Below are 20,366 nucleotides of genomic sequence, written 5' to 3' on the forward strand. Positions count from 1 at the left end.
TGGGTCAGTTAAGCCCTTCACCCACCTTTCTGAATTCATACAACTACAGCATGTCAACACAGATCATCTATGTCATTGCTTAATAACATTTGCTTTAACATGAACAGAAGGGTCGTCTAGATTTTTGGGACATATATTTGGTCTGTTCCTTGAAAAATCAGTTTTTTTTCTGGAAAAGCATGATATTTGCAGTCACTAAATAATGACAGCAATTTGAGTTTCATATTACCTATTCTTGCTAAGGAAAAATCTTCTTGCCGACTTCCTGAAAGTTGATGTTTCAAAAGAACAAAAAAATTCACAAAATCCAAGACGGCAGAAAATTCCTTTATTTCTTTTTTTTTTTTGCATTGGGACAGGCCCCATACACCCTCAGATATGGGGGAAATCTACCCCAAACATATAAATAATTATCACACCAACTTGAAGAAGGGAGAAATCTCCCTAAAAAGTGAATCCTTGCCACCACACAATTAGATACTGTGCTGGCAGTGATTTCCCATTGGAAAAAGCATTCGGCATTATGCCAGTCATTTTTTTTTTTTTACTGCAGGATAATGATGCAATTTGTCTTCAAGTATGTATAGGATGTATAGGGAAGCCAACGTTCTAAGTTTATAAATTTTTAAAAAATCTGTCCCTATTATTGGGGCATTTGCCCCACCCTCCATCATTTTTGTTTTTCCCCTGTTTCTTGCACTGAGAGAGACATGGAAAATAAAAAAAACACAGTGCAAGATCTAACCATACATGTCTGATTATTGATTATGCTATTAATGTGAAATTCTGTTTGAGCCAGGCATTGATAAGCAGTAAGGATGCATATTGGAAAGAAATGTATCATTCCATGACAACAGCTAAAATGAAATAATATATGCACACAAATATACATACAAATGATACAAAATTAAGATTTGCATATTTTATATCACAAGAATAACTAAACATTATGCTACAGATGTTGTTAATATTTTCATAAGTGTTTTATTTATAAAAGGACTACTCATCATTTTGAGTATCAAGTAAATTAAAAAGAACAAAACAATTTACATTGTAGCTGTCACATTATTCAGCACAAAATATCTGCAGTGCCCTTAAAATTAAGTGTTTTTTATCACTGACGCCTCATATTTTTTAAAATGAAAATAAAACATTAAAAAGTGTTATCATTAACAAATTAAAAATAACAGTGTGGTATGAATCTGAAAGTTGCTCAGCATACAGATATAAAAATGCATGATGTTTTCTGTTTTTGAGCAAAAAGAAGAAAATAGATACTAAAAGCATTACTAATTTTGTTAGCAAGTAATTTAAACAACCATAAAACTATAGTTTGTTGAAGTTACTCCACTTTGGTGCAGCTAGTTGGAACCCTACCTATCAGCCAGATAACCTGTTGGGGAGGATGGATTGAGTGGATTTTACAGGTCATCCATCCTGACAGCAGGAAAGCAGCTCTGTCTTGCCACTTGGGTGACACCAAGAGGGATCCCTGGATGTTACTTTCACTAAGAATAAGCCAGCTGAACCCATGCTGTTCAGCAGTGAGCCACTCTAGCTTGGGAAGAGGTAGCCATGTGCATGCTTCTCATGGAAGGAAGCACATAATGAACATCAATATTACAGCCAGGTTAGGAGCTGCAGAAGTTGGGAGGGTGTCCACTGGACATAGCAGTTCCATGGTCCCTACCATCTGAGTTTTGCCTTTTTGGAGGCAAAATTGGCTGATTAGGCCATCCAGTCAGGGAAGAAATAGGCTGAGGGCAACATGGATGAATGGTGCCTCACTCCTACCTCAACAAAGGACGGAAATGTTCAACTGAGTGAAGGAGGGTGTGCCATTGTGCAAGATTTAGTGGATGGGGAAATAGAAAAAAGTAAGAAGTACTTATAGATTGCCAAGTGCACAAAACTCCATTTACTAAAAGTGAATAATTTTATTATGGCTATATTGCTGCATATTTATTTATACATGTTTGCTGTAAATGACAAGGACATATCACACAGAAAAAGCATCAAAATATTAAATAAATAAATCTGAGCACATTAGTCTCCTTCTGCCTCATGTGTGCAGGTAGCAGATTCAAAAAAGCTAGGCCAAGCCTAGACATAACTCTTTTTCCAGTGAGGGAAATGCAATCATCTTGGCTGCCTTTAGGTGTGTACTTAGGCTCCTTGATTTGTAATTATGCTTTTGGGGTGGGGGTAATGTCCCATTTTTAACAGCTTGTTGATTTGACTGTAAAAAAGTAATGTGGCTTTGTCATTTACAGGTAGCCATTCACACTGCTGTAGAAGTTGGTAACAATTACTTCAGCATTGTCCAACAAGAAAAAATCTGCAGATTTTGTTTAGAATAGTTTGAGATGGAATGTAAGTTTACAACAGGGAGCTCAAATTCAACATTACTTATAATCACATTTTTTGCTAAGGCATCCAGAACTCCCGTGAATAGTGCTTCAGCTGAGTAGATGTGAGATTTTATAGCATAGTTTTAGTCGGTGGGGTATTTTAATCTTGCCCAATAAAATAGTAGGGTCCAAGGTGATCCCTATGTACCTCTGTTCTGCTACTACTGCTAGAGGTTTACCAAGTGTAACAGTAATAATTAGATTTGAGGATTTGTGGATTTAGGGAGTTTAAACAAAAAATACAGAAACCTCTATTGCCCAATCTCACCTGATCTCTACTGTGCTCTACACATCTCCCATATTCACAAATATGAAAAAATCTGAGCCAGCAAAACTGGAATCCTGTTACAACAAGGTTGCCAGATATGCTACTAATTTACCATGTACATCCCACCATTGTATAGCACTCAAACAACTCAACTAGCTTGAACTCCCCCAACTCCTTCTCTTTAATCAGTTAACTACAGCCCATAAAATATTTTACCAACCTGAAAAAACACTGTCCCTACAAACATATTCCTCTGTCAGAACTCTACACTCCACCAATAAAACCCTCATTAAAATCAACATTGCTAATAACCTAGCTGGAGAGTCCCTTTTCTCAAATTATATTGGCAAAATCTGGAATAATCTACCTCATGTCATGTTTACTTCAGCTCTACCACAATTTAAAAAAAAATACTAGAAATTCACCTATCAAGCAAATGGCTGTGCCCCTGCTCTACTCCTGATGAAACCATCCCTCTCTACTCTATGCCTCAATCTCTCTTATATATATATATATATATATATATATATATTTATATATGTATATATATATAATGTATAAGTTTGCATTATGCATTGCCTGTATTTTATTTCACTATATGTGAATGAGCTACAAGATGGGCTATTGATTGTTAGCTAAAAGATAGGCTACTGATTTGTTTAACACTGTTATCTACTTCTTGTATTGTGTTTTGTGTTCTGACCCACATTCAGGTATTGTTATAATGTACTTCTTATGTGGAGCTGTTCTCCCCCGACCTCCACTGTAAAAGGACATGTGTCCAGTCGTCTTTCCCAGTAAATAAATGTAAAATAAATAAATAATAAATAAACAAGGCGCCAAATATCATAATGATAGACTTCAGAGGAGTGATTAAGTGTATATTTGTATTTATCAAGTAGCATAAATCTGTAAAGCTTGATTATATATTTTCTTGAAGGGTCAAGGTGTTCTTACGGGATTCAGGTAGTAAGACATCATCTGCATAAATGATTAAGTTAAAGTGGGGCACATCAGTGGATAGATCATTGCTGAATAGGGAAAATGATGGAAAAAGGTGGATCTTTCTGGAACTCGTATCAATAGTGCTTCAGTTGAAAAACAGTATTCTAGGTGTAATTGCAATGTTCTGTTTTGGAGTAAACCATCTTATCATGTTTGGACCATAATTTAATTTGCTAAGTTTGTAAAGGACCAGGTTATGATTTACTGTTTCATATGTTCATGATGTCTCCCTACTGAAATATCGGCACTCAAAATGCCTAATGCCAAAAAGCCAAAAAAAAAAAAAAAAAACCCCGAAAAGAGCAAATCTCAAAAATCATTCTTAAAACTTCCCCAAATTTATATATACCAATGCCCAGATAGCCATTCCTCAGAAAAATGGGAATATTCCATGAAATGGTATCTCAGACTTAGAATACAGAACTCCATTCTTTTGGCCATTAAGTCTCTACATTTCGGAACTTATTCTAGCAGGTCCCGGCATGTCAGGTGGTTACCATTCTGGACATATCAGCTAGCCATCCACTCTGTTAGTTTTGAATCATTCACATTATAAATTATGTCAGTGGCTGTTTGTAGATCAACAATTGTAATGAAAGAGCTTATGTAAATGCATGCATCACAAAGAAGTCTTGTTTTTATTTATGTGATCCCAGAATTGCTTGAATGTAAGTTTTTCAAATATTTTTTATAGGGCAAAAGTTTGTTATAGGTCTGTAATCTTGGTTTTCCTTAGGGACATTTTCTCAACCACAATCTACATTCATATGAGATACAGATAAATATTTAGTAATTTCCTGTGACCTGAATAATATAGTTTAACTTCAAATAGTTTGGCAAGTTCTGGAAAGTGTAATCTGCAATGTCTCCTGGTTTAAGGTCTATTGTTTCTGTCTGTAACATAATACTGCTCATGTCTCATAACATTTGGTCTAAGCAGAAACATTCATTTCTGTGTATATCTGTATCCATTTTGTATATTTCAGCTTGATAACTGAGTAAGTGGAGGCCATCCATTTTTTTCAGTGTTAATATTTAAATATGTGAATATTTGTATTCCGTCTTTACTCAGTTGTAATTTCAATTGCTTTTCACAACCTAGATATTCTGGACCACCTATATAAAAAATTGAGCTGCTGCAGTCAGCTCCATATATTATATTACTAGCAAAATAAGTTGTGAAGGCTGCCAGCCTAGCCAGATAGAATGTTGCAGATAATTCTGTCATTTGTAAATATTAATGTAAACTACAGGCGTGTTGTCTTAAATGTGAAGAAATAGTGTTACACGTGGAACTGGTAATAAATGTGACAACAGTGCACTCTACTGACCAAAGTAAAGCATGTGGTGACCCTTTGATGTAGACAGTGGTGCCGAAGGGTCTAGATGAAGAAATTCTTTCTCTTGTTTTAACCAAGAGTTAAATTGCTAAATTTAAACATGCAAATGTATTTTTATTGCTCTGCTTTCTGACCAGGTGCAAGATAACAAAAAGAGATGTTAAGAATGTAAGTGCAGTTTCTGTTAGCCTGGGAACCCAGATAAGTGTGAAGAATGATGTAATTTGTAGCCCGGGGAACCCCAGGAAAGTGTGAAGAATGATGTAATGTGAATTAGAACTGCAATTTCAATTTAAACAGAGAGAACCAGAGAGCAATAAGCACTTTTGTCTTCACTATCCAACTCATCAGCATTCTGCCTGTTTTCATATGTAAGTTATCTTAGACTTGTGTTTTCTTTTAGAAATAGCTAGGAACCAGAACAATTAAACTAAGTGTTTTTCTGTGATGTCAGAACTGTACTACTGAATTATTTTAAGTATTTCTCTGTGATCTCTGAACTCTTCACTAGAACTGTGTAGTAAGAAGTATTGTCTTGTGTTTTTATTATTTATTAAATATTTTTAAACCTTTCAACTGTGGCTGTTTTGTGTAGAGATAATTTAAGCTCTAGAGTACATTGCATATTTATAGTGATTACTGTACCAAGCCACTCTAATAAGCCTTGACTGTTTAGTTATACTAGCAATTGGATAATAATATTACACGGTAATAATTGTACACCCTTTTAAGAGCCTTTGAGTAGCTGATAATTATTAGTGGGTGGTGGCAGGATACTACCGTATAGTCTGAGAAAAGGGGGCACAGCTGGAGAACCTTTGCCAGCCTTCCCCAGGAGTGTCTGTGTGGTTGTATAAACTCTTCTCAAAGTGTGTGAGTGTGTGTGTGTGTGTGTGTGTGTGTGTGTGTGTGTGTGTGTGTGTGTGTGTGTGTGTGTGTGTGTCTCAGCTACTTGGGCAGGACCAAGAAGCACTGGTTGGACAGAGATGGTGCTAGAGGTTTTAGCTTGCCCAGTAGGCTGAGATCTGGACCCTATAGCTGTGCCAGTCTTATTGGGGATCTGGAGAGCAAGAGTGCGACCAGCCCCAGACTGACTGTGATCTCTGTGTGCTCTTAAGGGAAATTGCACTTTACTGTGTGTATCTGTTATCCTTTCTTCATATATGAGACGCCCTCTCTGGTGTTAGTGGTGAGGATTGAGGCTCCTTGATTGCTGGGCTAGGGCACGGGCGTCACACAAGTCACAAATCCTACTCTGTATAAACTATAGTTCTGTTAATATTTTATGGTACCCACCACTCACATGTGGTAGTAACCAGTGTCTGGTGTCCAAAGGCAGAAATCTGTCTGTGCCTTTTATATTTACAAGGCACACTAACCCAAAAGCTTTTCCTTAATGTTTAATATGCAGAGCTGCAGTTCAGCATTTCTAAGCTGCTTAAATGAATGGTAGCCCCCCCCCCCCCATATCTGAAGATATAATCAGTATCACGTGGGGGTGTACTGCATTTTAAGTGATTGAAGCTTTATAAGCAGGTTGCTACTTTATTCTGTACAATGACTGCATACAAGTAATGATTGTAAATGCTTGAGTAATATGTCTTTTTAGTCAAGCTGTTACAGCCATTTACCTCTGTGCAGCTATATTATACAAACTTAAACAGCTCTCTGTTTGTAAGCCTCACTCATGTCAATGTAACATGTCCTTGCTTGACCCCACAAAATCATCATTGTGATCCTGGACATCAGCATGTGTTATTAAATGGAGCTGTTTAGAAACACTTGGCAAAAATGCTGTGGTTTACAACTTATGGAAAATGCTGTATAGATATTAATTCTTTTAATGCTAAATAAACAGACTTGTGCCCCATGAAGACATAATATTCAGAATATTGATTGTTAGAGACAATGGAACATTATTTTAGTATTTTAAATTGTAAAATACTTACTGTTTGTAATTCTTCTGCATGTAGGACAATTTCTACATGGGCATCTTCTCCATATTGAGCTCCAGCTTAGTTAGGGTGCTACAACACTTCCTGCACCCTAGTATTTACCCTTGCCTTTGTGATCCAGGTATGAACCATAATAGGTAATGACAGATCAGCTAATTTACTTGGTTAACTAATGAAAACTAATGTAAGCCCATATGTTGTCCATATTAAGTAGTTCATGCACTAACCCAGCTCACATTGTTGAAACTATGTTAAGATGTACAGTACTGTGGTTTAAAAAAATCCAGCATAAGCTTTTGTTGACATTTCTAGACATTGTTATGATGACCGATTGGAGAATCTGCACATATCACTGATTATAAACTAGGAGTACTTCAGTAATGAATGACTGTATGTTTATTTGGAGCACCTTTTAGTTAAAAAAGCCATTATTATATATAAAAGAAGTAAAGGCATAAGAAATTCCACATGGTTAATATTCCTGTTTTGCTGATGTTGTGTTGCCTGCTTTGCTACATAAATCTAATTTTCATGTCCCTGACCCTTTTGCTGGATATTAGTACATGTTAATGATTTCAATCAAGGAAGAGGTTGTGCCTTCCTCAGATAGTGTTTCATTTAATCGAGTTTCCTTAAAAACAGACATCAATAGAAAGATGCTGCTGCGGGTGCAGGGAAATGTAATGAAGCCGGACCCATGCTTCTCACTGCAATGAACAGCCCTCTGTGCTATTCCTGACCCTCAGGAAATAGAGCATTTGTTTAAAAAATAAATTACATCTTGCAAGGAAACATGTGAAATGGCCAACACTAGAGTAATTCACTTTCACCTTGCCTTAGAGGACAAGTAATACTATAACAGCCACATGACTGGTGAGACTTTTTTTTTTCATTTCTTCCTGAATCAGAGATTATAAAGCTCCAGACAAACAGGCAGCTTTCAAGAGGGAAGCTGCTGACATCTAGCTAATCAAGTGCCAGATTATCTTGTCCTGATAAATTGGAGCAAGTGTCTAGTAAAAAAAAATCTGTCCTCAAATACTTTCTTGAGTTTGTAGTTAATAGGATGGCAGATGCCTGGATCAAGCCCTAGAGCTTGTAATGTGCTGTGTTTCTAATGATTTCTGCAAAAGTGTATAAATGTTTTAAAAGAGGGTCATTTCGAGGAGAAGCACTGTTAACCATGATGAATGTGAGACAAGGGGAAAACACTTGAAAGCTGTATCAAATATTGTCTGTAGCCTTGTGTATAGGCATTAGCTAGTTATAAAGCACTCATTCTGCAAATGACTTGTTTTGTAAGTGTGCACTGGTGTATTATATTCTTGTTAACAAGAAATTTGCACTGCGTTACTGACACATTCTTCTTGGCCTTGTCACTTTTCGTCTGTTAAGTACTATACTAAACTGAGAGCTTCTCGTGTTCTGCTGTGTTTTGACCAATATGCTATTCATCTTATAGAGTTTATAAACAAAATTTGTTCTACCTAAGTACATCATAGAAACAGCTTAAGGAAAATACCAGTAAAAATAAAGGAATGCCTGTGCAGCTGTGCTGTTCTATTCTACATTTCTTATCCTGATATCCAGCTGTATCTGTCAGACTATTGTATCAAAAACAGGAATTAGTATTTGGTGAAAATTCACATCCAAGTTTAAGAGGCACAGGAAAGTAAGGTAGGTGCTAATTGGAAGTGTATGTGGGTCTAACAAAACTGTTGATAATACATAAACTTAAAGCAGAAAGTGCTTAAATCATTTACATATTTATTGTGTGGACATACTTCCCAAGGCACCAAAAGTACCCTCAGTGATTTAGAGGTGCTTTTCATAAGAAGCTGCTATAATATGGTGTACAGTTCTTTTTAACAGCACTTCAAATGAAGATACTGAATGAGATGTATTCATTACCCCAATCCAAGAGCTCAAATGCATTTATTTCTGATCAAATGCAGCACAAGACAAAACATTGAGGGGAATGTAATAAAGCCTACATGGTCTTTTTTACCATATAGGCATTGTGCCACACTGCTTACACAAAAGTAAGTGGGTTTTAGATTCAGTAAACACTGCAGGGCAGCACGGATGGACGTGCAAACATGGGAAGTTCCATGGCATGCAAATCACCTCATAAGCAGGTGAATCTCATGCAAATGAGTCAAGCAGCTCTGTAGACTGTGTGTCAGTGTCTGTAGTATACACAGAAATAGTCTGTGTACAGGAATATAGACAGACAAAAGGGGCTGTAAAAATATGGATAGATGGACAAAAATGGCATACCACATACAGATATGAGCGAATCTATCCTCTGTGTTTTTGGAAAATTAAAGGAAATAGTTAAATTAAATTAATTTCTTTTTAATAATCTAGGGATGTTTGCGTGGTGTGCTGCAATGCGCAAACATGCTTTATAAAAAAAAAATAAATAAATAAAGGAAAACAAAGGGGAAAAAACAAAATTAATATTATGTGACTAAAATGTATTACCTGTGTATCTGCAGTGGTGCAGTTGGTAATGTGGTAGGACTTTGAAGCATGTAGTTTCCAGGCTGTGAGCATGGATCCCTATGTAAATGAGGTGGAGTTACTGAATAGCATAAAGGGGAAATTGTGCCCGCATATCCCTTCCGTGTAGGCAGAGAACTATGTTGGTGTTTACAGAGAAGGTAGCTGACATCAGTGGAGGGTGTATCCAATAACTTCTAAGCTTATTTCAGCTTAGCTGCACCTTTTTGCAGGGCACAGCACCATGCTGTGCTGAGCATGTCCTTTCAGGGGTGTGTGTACACTAACTGCTAAGCTTTGTTTACCTACGGGCATCTGTTTGAGTGGTGCACCACAGTGCTGCATGTATCTCAAAGCCAATGACATATTAATTAGCTTTGATCCCTGTTTAACTTAAACTAGGCCCATTAAATGGTTTTAATGATATACTAGGCAGGTGCAATGCATCATAGGTAGCCAATCAGAGTCAGCACCTACAGAAGAGCACTGTAAATTTCCCTCATACTCTGCATCATTGGAATACAGACGTGGAAATTTTAACTGAGAGAATGCAAGGGGCTGCTACAGGTCTGATATATCTGTATGTACTAGATGCTGAAGTCAGTGCTGCTGCTTACAGTAGGCCTAGGCAGATAAGAAGAAGAGTGTTCAGGCCCAGGGTAAACTTCCAGGAGCTACATGAGCTGGAGATTGTAGAGTGCTACAGGGTGGACCAGGACATACTACAAGAACTCACTGAGCTCTCCCGCCTTCAACTCAGACCCAGAGCCAATGAAGGGGAACCCATCTCAGTGAAAACAAAGGTATGTGTAGCCCTTAGGATATTAGCTACAGGTACCTTTCAAAGACCATCTGGGAACATCATGGGGGTTTCACAGGCATCAGCATCCAGGGTACTCCACCCATTTGGGGATGCTATGCTACCACAAGCCAGTGACCACATATATTTTATCCTCACCCCTGAGGTGAGGGCCAGCAATATGCAACATTTTTACCTTGTAGCACACTACTGTGAGGTACTGGGTGCCATAGATTGTACTCATGTACATATCACTACCTCTCCCTCACATACATAGTATATCTATCGCTATGTAGTGTCAAAAAGATATATAGCAATATATATAGCTATATATATCACAATGATACATAGACTATCCCCATATATGCACATAAGACCTATACATATCATACACACACACACACACACACACACACACACACACAACTACATTACATAAATATGTGTGTGGATGTCTGCATTGTCCTACTTACCTTAATAATGGTGAGTAAATCTGGACTAACGCACATCCATACTGTTGCTCAAAGGATCTAAATTAAGGGCACAACAGTACATAATCCACTTACCTACAGACCCCTATACCTTCTGGATGTCACCATGTAGAGAAACGCAAGTGAGCATGTGGTGTAATGTATAACATTGTCAATGCACGCATGGACAGGGCACATTGTTCCAACCCACAGGTTTGCCTGTCTAACTGCAAGCAGCCACATATGGCCATACTGGTAACTGTACACACATAACTAGGATAATAACAGTTAGCCCACTGCTGAGATACTAGATGCAGATAACAGTACAAAGCAATATCACTCTGTGGGCCTCAGAAGATGTTCAACACAAGCCTAGTTTGTTTAATGCACAAGTACTGTGCCTGCAATCACATATATAACAGACTCAACCTGTGATGTGTGCGATAATACTGTGATCTATAGTGATTGAGACTAGGTAGGTAGGGGTTCTAATCTCCCTCCAGACTACTTGGTGTGCATCTGTGTCTGTGTGTGTTTATCCCCCTACAAAACAACTGACATGCTCTCATGGGCTATCAACCTGCAATGGTTATGAACTTTTTGGACCTGTAACCTGCTGCTGGACTTCAAACTCCCATCTTTTACAAGACCCAATGATGTCATCCACCTTAAGGCTACCAGCTGACAGTGTAGTATCAGAGTTGAGCTGTAGCATGTACCATAAGTACTGTGCTCTATTGTGAATAAGACTAGGTAGGTAGGAGTTCTAATCTCACTCCAGGCTACTTGGTGCATGTGCATGTTTTGTGTGCCTGTGTGTGTGTGTGTGTGTGTGTGTGTGTGTGTGTGTGTGTGTGTGTGTGTGTGTGTGTGTGTGCATGTCCATATGGCAAAAATAGGATCACCTAGATAACTAAGGAAGAGATAGGGTTTTGCAATGTTTTATTTGTAGTGAGTGTTGTGGCCCCCCCAAGGACTGACCACAAAAAGGCCTGCTGACGTCATCAAGCATAGTATGCCCTAAATTCATAGTACTAGCAGACATGAGGTGTGTTGTGTGCAACATGTACTGTGATCTATAGTGTGTACCATTACATAGGTAAGTTTTCCCATCTACATACAGCCAACTTGCACTACATGTGTGCCTTGGCATGTCCTGTATGCAGTGATTCGAAGTGGTGCTACTCTCAATGTAGCCGTGTTTGTGTGTGAGCATGTTAGAGTATTTTACATCATGTTATGGAACCATAGGACATTTGAACATAACTAGCATAATAGCCATACAGCCCACACAACCATAGATATCTTTATACCCATAGTTACAGGATCAGCATATATTGCCCCAGTCCAAGAGGGACACAGGCAGATGCCCTGTGTTGAGATGAAGGTTGCCCAGCCAGTCATACAGATGGCATGTGTTGAGATGCATTGAGGTGCTCTGTGTGCCATTAGGCAGGGTTCTGTGTCAAGGGTGTTTACATCTGCTAGACAAATTTCTGCCACAAACATGTAGTTCTAATGTCACATACTAGGTTAATTTCCTTAAAGTAAGTTATCCATCTACTATGCCACCTGCAGATAGGCAGCATATGTAATCAAGCAGGGTCACACATTGCCCTGTATGCGAGGCACAAATCACCTCTGAGTAGTCTATATGCCACAGGTGGCAATAAAACTCATTGCAGATGATCTTCAATAAACACATACTGAAGACATGAAGTGTCCTTGTGAGGGACCAAACTGTTGTGTACAATTGCCAGTACTGCTTGGAAAGGTACAGCAATAAATGGCCATTGCACTCAGATATTTGCATGCTGAGGGTAGAGTACGTGGAGGTTAAGAGTATGTCATGCACTGGTGACTGTGGCCTCAGCTATGCCATATGATTCTTGCCATACCACTGTAGATACATGTTGGTCTCAGGCACAATAAGAGTAAGCCTGTATGGCCAGGTATCTGTACCCAGTTCTTTCACCCTGATTATGTACATCACATGTTGCAACTGATGTGCTACTTACCAGATACATAGGTCTAACTGATGGAAATGATGTACATATATATTTTCATGGAGCTTATGGCCATTAGTATGTCAACAGGCATGTGTCTGCAATACCCTCTAGCCCGATAGTGACATACCACAGAGACTCTATGAGCACTCACAATTTGCAGCCATCAGCCAACATTGTTAGCCATAGTCAGTCAGTAGCTGTGTGTATTGTGGTGAAATGGATTCCAAGCAATAGAGTACCCAGAATTGTGCCCTGGTGAGCAGTGCTGCTTACAGATCAGCTATTGGAGGCAGATGTCCCTATATTGCATATGTGTGCCATCATTGGGCCACTTAGTGAATCCTACAATGACAGTATCATGGATTCCTAAGTGGGTGCTTCAACAGGTCCTTGGTGACTCCTTTGGATATGTCCATCACTTGTAACAGTCATGCTCCCCCTGTCACACATTCAAACTGTGTACAGTCAACTGTGTGTAGATCACATATATGTGTGCTGATCAGCTACATGATGATTGCCCTTACAGGCATACAGATATGGATATGTAGACAAAGAGGTGTATAGTTCTGTTGCTTAGTGGATGCACCACCTCTGTGCAAGGGTGTAACAGTTGCCATTGTCCACCTAGCTGGTGTGCAGCCAGTGGTGTCAGTATGATTGCAAGGGTTGCCCAGTGGTGTTAGTAATCCTTGTCAGATCATATGTGGGATACAGCCTTGTATGTTAGCATGTTCAATAGATGTGTATCTTCCATTGAGAGGTCAGGTATGAATGGCTCTGTAAATATGGACATTAAGGGACAGGTTGTAGGAATGTCATGTGTCACATGTGTTGGAGAAAAGGGAGTGTAGCTGACACAGACAGTGTGGGAGTACAGGTTAGGTATGATTACGGACCCACCATATGTGGCATCATGATGTATGAGGTCAGCGATAACCTGGGCATGTCCTTTGAGGCCATATGTAACTACACTGTGCCTTGTGGTTCTGCTTTGTGTGGGTGGCTAATTTTGTCACTTACTGTGTCTACACAACATCACAACAACACTGTGTATTTCAATTAAATGAGGACATAGAGCCTCCATGTTGGGGAGCACCCTCACCCAAACTGTCACACAGCACTGCCCACCTGTTATTTTACAGCCTGATAATGGCAGTTGTCCACCAGTCAGGTTTGCTGAGCCATGATGAGCCTGTGTCTCACCTGTGCCATACAGCCGGGTTCATGCAGTTGTAATGCTGCTGACATAATGCATGGGTGTATAGCTCTGTTTACTTCTCTATCCCATCTGAAGGGGGAGGTGCAGTCATGCTATGTCAACCATACCACAAGAGGTAATAAATGGTTTTCTTCACATATATGTGTGTATTGTCTTCGGGGGGCGGGGGTACATGCTGGTTGTGCTAAGGAGACTGATTTGTGGCCAGATCCCAACAGGGAGGACCTCACATTAGGGGGTCACACATTTTGGTAGACACATGATGCGATATGTTGGTTCCCCATGTGGGGATGTGATGACACTGCTCTAGGGCATGGTAGGTAAGGACCTGGACCATCCTTTGGGCAAGCGAGCCGTAGAATTACTAAGCAACACAGTGTGTACATATTACACTTCCCTAACATGTATGTAAGTACTCTATAAAGACACCTTGCATGACTCTCTTGTTGCAACATGCTGGGTATAACTGCAACACTTACTTGCACAGAGGACAACTAGCATGTAGTGCCAAGCGGTGTTCCCAGATCTCTGAGTCATGTCACCTGAAATGCCATGATAGGAGTTCGCATGGATATGAGCAGTAACACTTTCGTACACCTACTGACAATGGACCAAAGACTGTTACTTTTCTACAAGGCCAGATCATGCCTACTGACTGTGACTGGCAGAACTCATTCACTGTTACATTATGCAATGGATGTCGGGCATCAGTCTCACTCCACCAACCATGGCCTGACAATGAGTTTGACAATATTAGGCCAGCAGGCCATGGTGGAAACTGTGTACGTCATGTTCAGAGTGTTATGTCAGCTGATGGATAGGCAAGCATCTGTGAGTTGTACTCTGAGAAGATAGCATTGAGAGACCTACTCTGCAATGATGCCAGTCACCAGTGGAGTTCACCATCCTTCATTATTGGCATACCCCTTCTAGCTATTCCCTCTCTGCAGTTGCAGCCACTGTCAGTGACCTCTGACTGACTACCTTAGTCGGTGATTGCATATTAGAAGGCATCACAGAATCCCACACAGAACCAACAATTATCCAAAATGGCCTAAGACACAGTCAGTTGTCTGAGTAACTGGTAAAGCCTAAATGCTAACTACTGCACAATACTCTCCTGTGGAAAATCAGCCACCCCTGCAAATTATTGTAGTGTCTACACACCACACACAGTTGAGCCATTACAAATGAAGGTATGGACACAGAGTGCAATGTAGCCTTTGACTTTCACTGGATGGTAAGATGTGGTGATGCATTCACTGTTGTACAACCTATACCAACAGGTTTGGGATGTAAATCTCTGACTGTCACTACTATATTGATTGTGGCAGTCATCACACCAATCATTGTGTGCAATGGCACCCTTGGCATGTCACTACACAGGCATATCATATGATTGTAGCAGCCACACAAGTTCCATGGTACACCAATACACAGTGTAGATAACATGTCCTATGGAGTCTGTGTCATGACCATATGTGTGTTGTCTGTCTCCTAAATGCTTTAAAGGGGATGTGTATGACTCCATACAGAGAAGTGTCATGTCCCACTGTGTACCTCCCGCATATCCATGACAGGACTAACATATGGCTCACCTGCTCTATACACCTACAACATCACCATGGCATACATACCACATGCTGGACAGACAGGTATGTAACACAGACAGTACACCCTACATTAAACAGGCCCCCCATTCATGTAAAGCACACATTTGCTGTGACACTCACCATGTGCAGGCTACACAATGGGATGCAGAACACTACAATCATTCTTTGTGTCAGGCAACTGTCTGTACTGGACAAAGGATATTTGTAAATGGGTCATCTCCATCAACAAAGCTTGTAGATGTTTTCGTTCCCAAAACCCTTGTGAAAATTATCACAGGTAGCAGACCTTATCACAGATTAAGGATGCATGGTTATGCTGAATGCCACCATTGTCCTTGTTAGCCTGTTATACACGTATGAACCTATGGAGCCATGCACTTATAGAGATGTACCTTGCTGAAGACATATTTCTGCTGTGTTGACATGCCATCCTGTGCTGCTTTATTACTGCTGTGTATCCATAGGTTATCCCAAAAGACTCCTGAAACAGAAACATGAACAGGTCTGTGGCAACCTGTCATTGTATAACTATACAGCCAGTACAACATCATACAACATAATGTACACAAAAGTATGTGGTGTACTAATGACAAATGCCAGCATACAATATCTTTCGGTAACCACTACAAGTGGCTTGGCAAAACAACACTGCATTACACAATTACATGTTAACTAATATAGTCACCCTGTGCATCAGACACATAGCTTCATTTCCCTGCATTCATGGTGAGGATGACAGGGATGTGGCACAGGTTTCAGCATTTGCACAGGGTGTTGTTTGGGGGTGCAAGAGGCCTAGGCTGGCCAAGCAGTTAACAGCATGTGTGTGTCAGGAAGGGAAGCATGTAAGATGGACTATGGAGAGGTGCCATGTGTGTCTGTAGGTGACCTGCATTTGACAGTGGTGTATAAGTGTGTGCATGTACACAGTCAAGCTCAGTGTAGCCCTACATGTGTGTATGTTGGACAGCTTTGGACCATACATGGTAGAGTTGACAGTTCACCATCTCTGGCCCTGAACGTGGGAACTGTCTGTGCCAGGAGATGCACTGACACTTCCATGCTCAAAGTCAGATGTGGTGCTAATACCTGATGGTGACTGCTGTATGCTGGGACTGTGTCCCTCATGGGACTGCCTAGAATGATGAGCCTATGGCCTGCCATGTCATGGTGTGGACAGCACTCTCCCCTCTATAGCACTGGATGCACTGCCACTATGGGAGCGTGATTGTACATGGCCATGTGGACACTCAGCAGATGGGCATCCATGGGTCTGACACTCAGCTCCAACTACACATTACAGCACAATGTATGGTCTAAGACGGATACTGTCTCAGCCCACCTCCTGTCCACTGCTTCAGTGAATCAATCCAGGGTGCCCCCAATGCAACGTATGTTAGATTGTGCTGCATCCAAAGCCTTAAGCATACATCTGGTGTTCCATTCAGAATGTCCCTGTGCCTCCATGATGGCCCAAAACATGCGCCAAGTGATCAGTGATTGACACCTGCAACAGCTGGTGGATGGACAGTGAGCCTCCTACAAACAGCCCTATCAGTCTGCCTGTGTAGGACCTTGGTCTGGCTATGGCCAGTGTCTACACTTCCTGGAGTCATAGTTGCCACACTTTCCTGTTCAATTTACTCATCCTCTGACTGTCCAATATCTGTGGCCTCCAGGGACTGGGTATGTGTGAGCGTACTTACTGTGTGTGGTGACAATGAATGCAGAAGATGGATGTCTAACTCTGGGACTGATTCACCCCCTGACTCCCCCACCTGTGCCTCACTGTGGCCACCATCATCATCAGAGTCCAAAGAGACACTGACATCAGGTTGTGTAGGGGACAGAGACCAACCTCCCTGGTCACCTGTGATAAGAAAGTAAAATTGGTACATGAATATCTGCTGTGTAAGAAAAATCCACCAATACTCCGAATTTTAAAGATCCACAACTGGATTAGAGGACAAGCATTATTCTTCTCTACTTTCATCCAAAAGACTTCCTCAGTAAAAAAATTGCACATTCAGCTCAAAACCTTTATAACAATCACTTCAAGTAAGCCAAGTAAAACTTGACCAGTACAATTTACCTTTTAATTAATCAATATGAAACTATACTTGCTAAATCAACACATACAAATACAGTACACCTATCTTAGCAAATATATTGAAATACATGTTTCACTGCCTAATTTATTTTCCTCCAACCTTTTGTTTTTTTCAAAGGCATTTTAAGAATAATTGCATCATTTAGCCCAGGGAGCTTATCTACTCTTAACTGCCACTGCCAAAGTATTTCTTTTTGTTCAACTACACTCCTGTGATTATCCACGCTAATATCCTTAGGTACCTGTTCCAGAATGGAAAAAAAAACATTCTATTCTGTTTACACATGAAATTATGTTTAAATAATGAATTATTCTGGCCCTTAACTTTAAAAGAATATAAATGTTCATTAACAAAACAGGGTCTTGTTTACCAGGAGCAGGACCATGGCCTTGGCCAATACCTGACAGACCTGTGAAAAGTTGAGGTTAAGATAATGTCAGTACCAATGCATGTTGCAGCAAAACAAGGTAATATGTCCATACATCTAACATTTACAGCAGCTACTGTGTTACTTGTTGTATTGGCAATATTCTGAGTATGAGAGTACAACTGAAGTTAAACCCTGCCCCTCCTCAAAGAACAAAGACCTGACAACTATGTAAAAGTATGTACAGCCTGACACACTGACTGCTACAGTATCACAATGCTGATCACACTAAGCATACCTGCATGCTTCTTTGCTGTGGAAACTATGGCACCCACCTCAATGATGTATGGTGTGATGGATGCTTGGGAGCAGTCATGTGTTCCTAGGTTTGCCAGGAATTCCACAGTGGTTGAGAGTGGCTGTTCCACTGCAAACCCACCATTGGTGACTGCACAATCCCTGGCAACATCTGCTGTCCTTCATAGTGGAGCATTAATCATGTCTGTTGCATGGTGTCAAACCTGTTCATATGTCCTGCCCTGATGGCCCATGCCATTCACATCAAGGACAAGGTCTGCCTCCCCTTGACAGTAGAATGTGATGATGTTGCCTTAGTTCTTCCAGGATAATTTCATTTTCCACATCTGAAAACAGTGCATGGTGTGTAGGGTACATGATTCCTGAAAGACAACAAAAGGGGAATACATTACAGGATCACATACATGGAAGTACACTATGTAGAGATACAGCAAAGGTAAAATGGCTGGCACTGTCCACTGCTTGCTCACTCATGTCATACTCCACAGTGTGCACACATGCTAAGTATGGGATACAAGTGAGATAGCAGCAATAGTCGGGTATTCCCATGTCTGCCATGACAGATACTGCTGTATGATCATACACACCCAACACTCAAGTCTACTGTGGTGTGTTCCATATGGGCAGTCCCTCAGTAATATGTCATAAAAACACTGCCACACAAATAACAGTGTGCTATTACAACCACTATAAAGAGACAGTCCAATGAGACCAGTGTGCCACAATGACAAAAGACAATGCACCCTTGATGTATTGCATGTCCTGTGTAGGTGTAAGACAGCTGGAGATCAATGACATGTCATTATCACAGGTCTAAGACAGGCTTAATGCTGTAATCTGTATTCCCCATAAGTCTATTCACTCATCTGCATAATGTTGTACACAAAATCAGTTACATTTCTGATGGAGTGCACTACTCGTCTGTTGATATGTGGTGATAGTAAAGTTTTCACAAAGGCATACTCTGTGTGAGGAAAGTCTCAAACAGGATGGTTCCCCATAGCCAGCTGCTTGCCTTTTAAACATGCTTCTCATCAGCAGATGATTGCCTCTAAACCAGTCTGTGGGTCTGAAATGCTAACTGCACCCAACACAACTGATTTGCACTCCATCAGCCAGTGACATGAACCACTGTACAATATATAAGGCCTTCATGTAGCTTATGGACCCTTTCTGATATGTTGTGCTGGACATTACTGGGGTGAGAAGACTACATTGTCACAGAGGGTAGGTCTGTAGCAGAAACCTTTAGATAGAGATGTGTGTGCTACAGGCTGCAGCTGCTGTTGCAGGTAATAGACATAGGCAGAGAGTGTGAACACTTTGGAGGACAACAAGCTGTAGAAGTAGCTGGGGGAGCTGTGTCAACCTAGTTGTAGAGGCAGAGCCAGAGTGAGGCTACCCTTTCCACTCCAATTAAGGCATGTGTTTAAGGTAAGTATGTTAAGCAATGGTATCACTAACAGAGTACAAGGCAACATGTTTGGTGTGTCCTTGAGTATGATGAGGTATAAATATAAGGATATGTCCACCATTTGGGCAACTGCTAGGCCATGTGTTACAGCCTGGTAGTAATTTGCAGTGTGTATGAGGGCAGGCCTTGTTACAAGCAGGGACTTCCAATCTCTATGTTAGCAGTGCAGCTGTGATGATCCGCACAGTGACTTTGGAAAGATTGCATGGTGCACTCTGATATTAGTGGACCTCATCTGCAGTACCTGCATTCACATTCTCTGTGAATGCATACTAATGTATGATGTGACACTTTATGCACATATAGTTTTACTAGAGGGATATGTGAAGTGTGTTCCTACCTGCAGGTCTGTGACTTCCATCAGTAAAAAGCAGACATGTCATTTGAAATGCATTGTGTGGATAAAGAGTACATGACTCAGTCATTAATTGCTGCCTTCACAATACTGTAAATTCACTTCTACATACTACTGGATTTAAACCCAGGTCTGTGTGTGGCAAAA

The 20,366-nt window shown here is 40.4% G+C and overlaps 1 protein-coding gene across 6 annotated transcripts in view; it reads left to right on the forward strand.

The window, feature by feature from the left end:
• Positions 1 to 20,366, forward strand: part of NTNG1 (netrin G1) — a 2,528,066-nt gene that overhangs the window by 918,893 nt on the left and 1,588,807 nt on the right. The window lies entirely within an intron of this gene.

The sequence above is a fragment of the Protopterus annectens genome, chromosome 10.part0, assembly GCF_019279795.1.
Source record: "Protopterus annectens isolate FY-2018-M chromosome 10.part0, PAN1.0, whole genome shotgun sequence".
NCBI classification, from domain to species: domain Eukaryota; kingdom Metazoa; phylum Chordata; order Ceratodontiformes; family Protopteridae; genus Protopterus; species Protopterus annectens.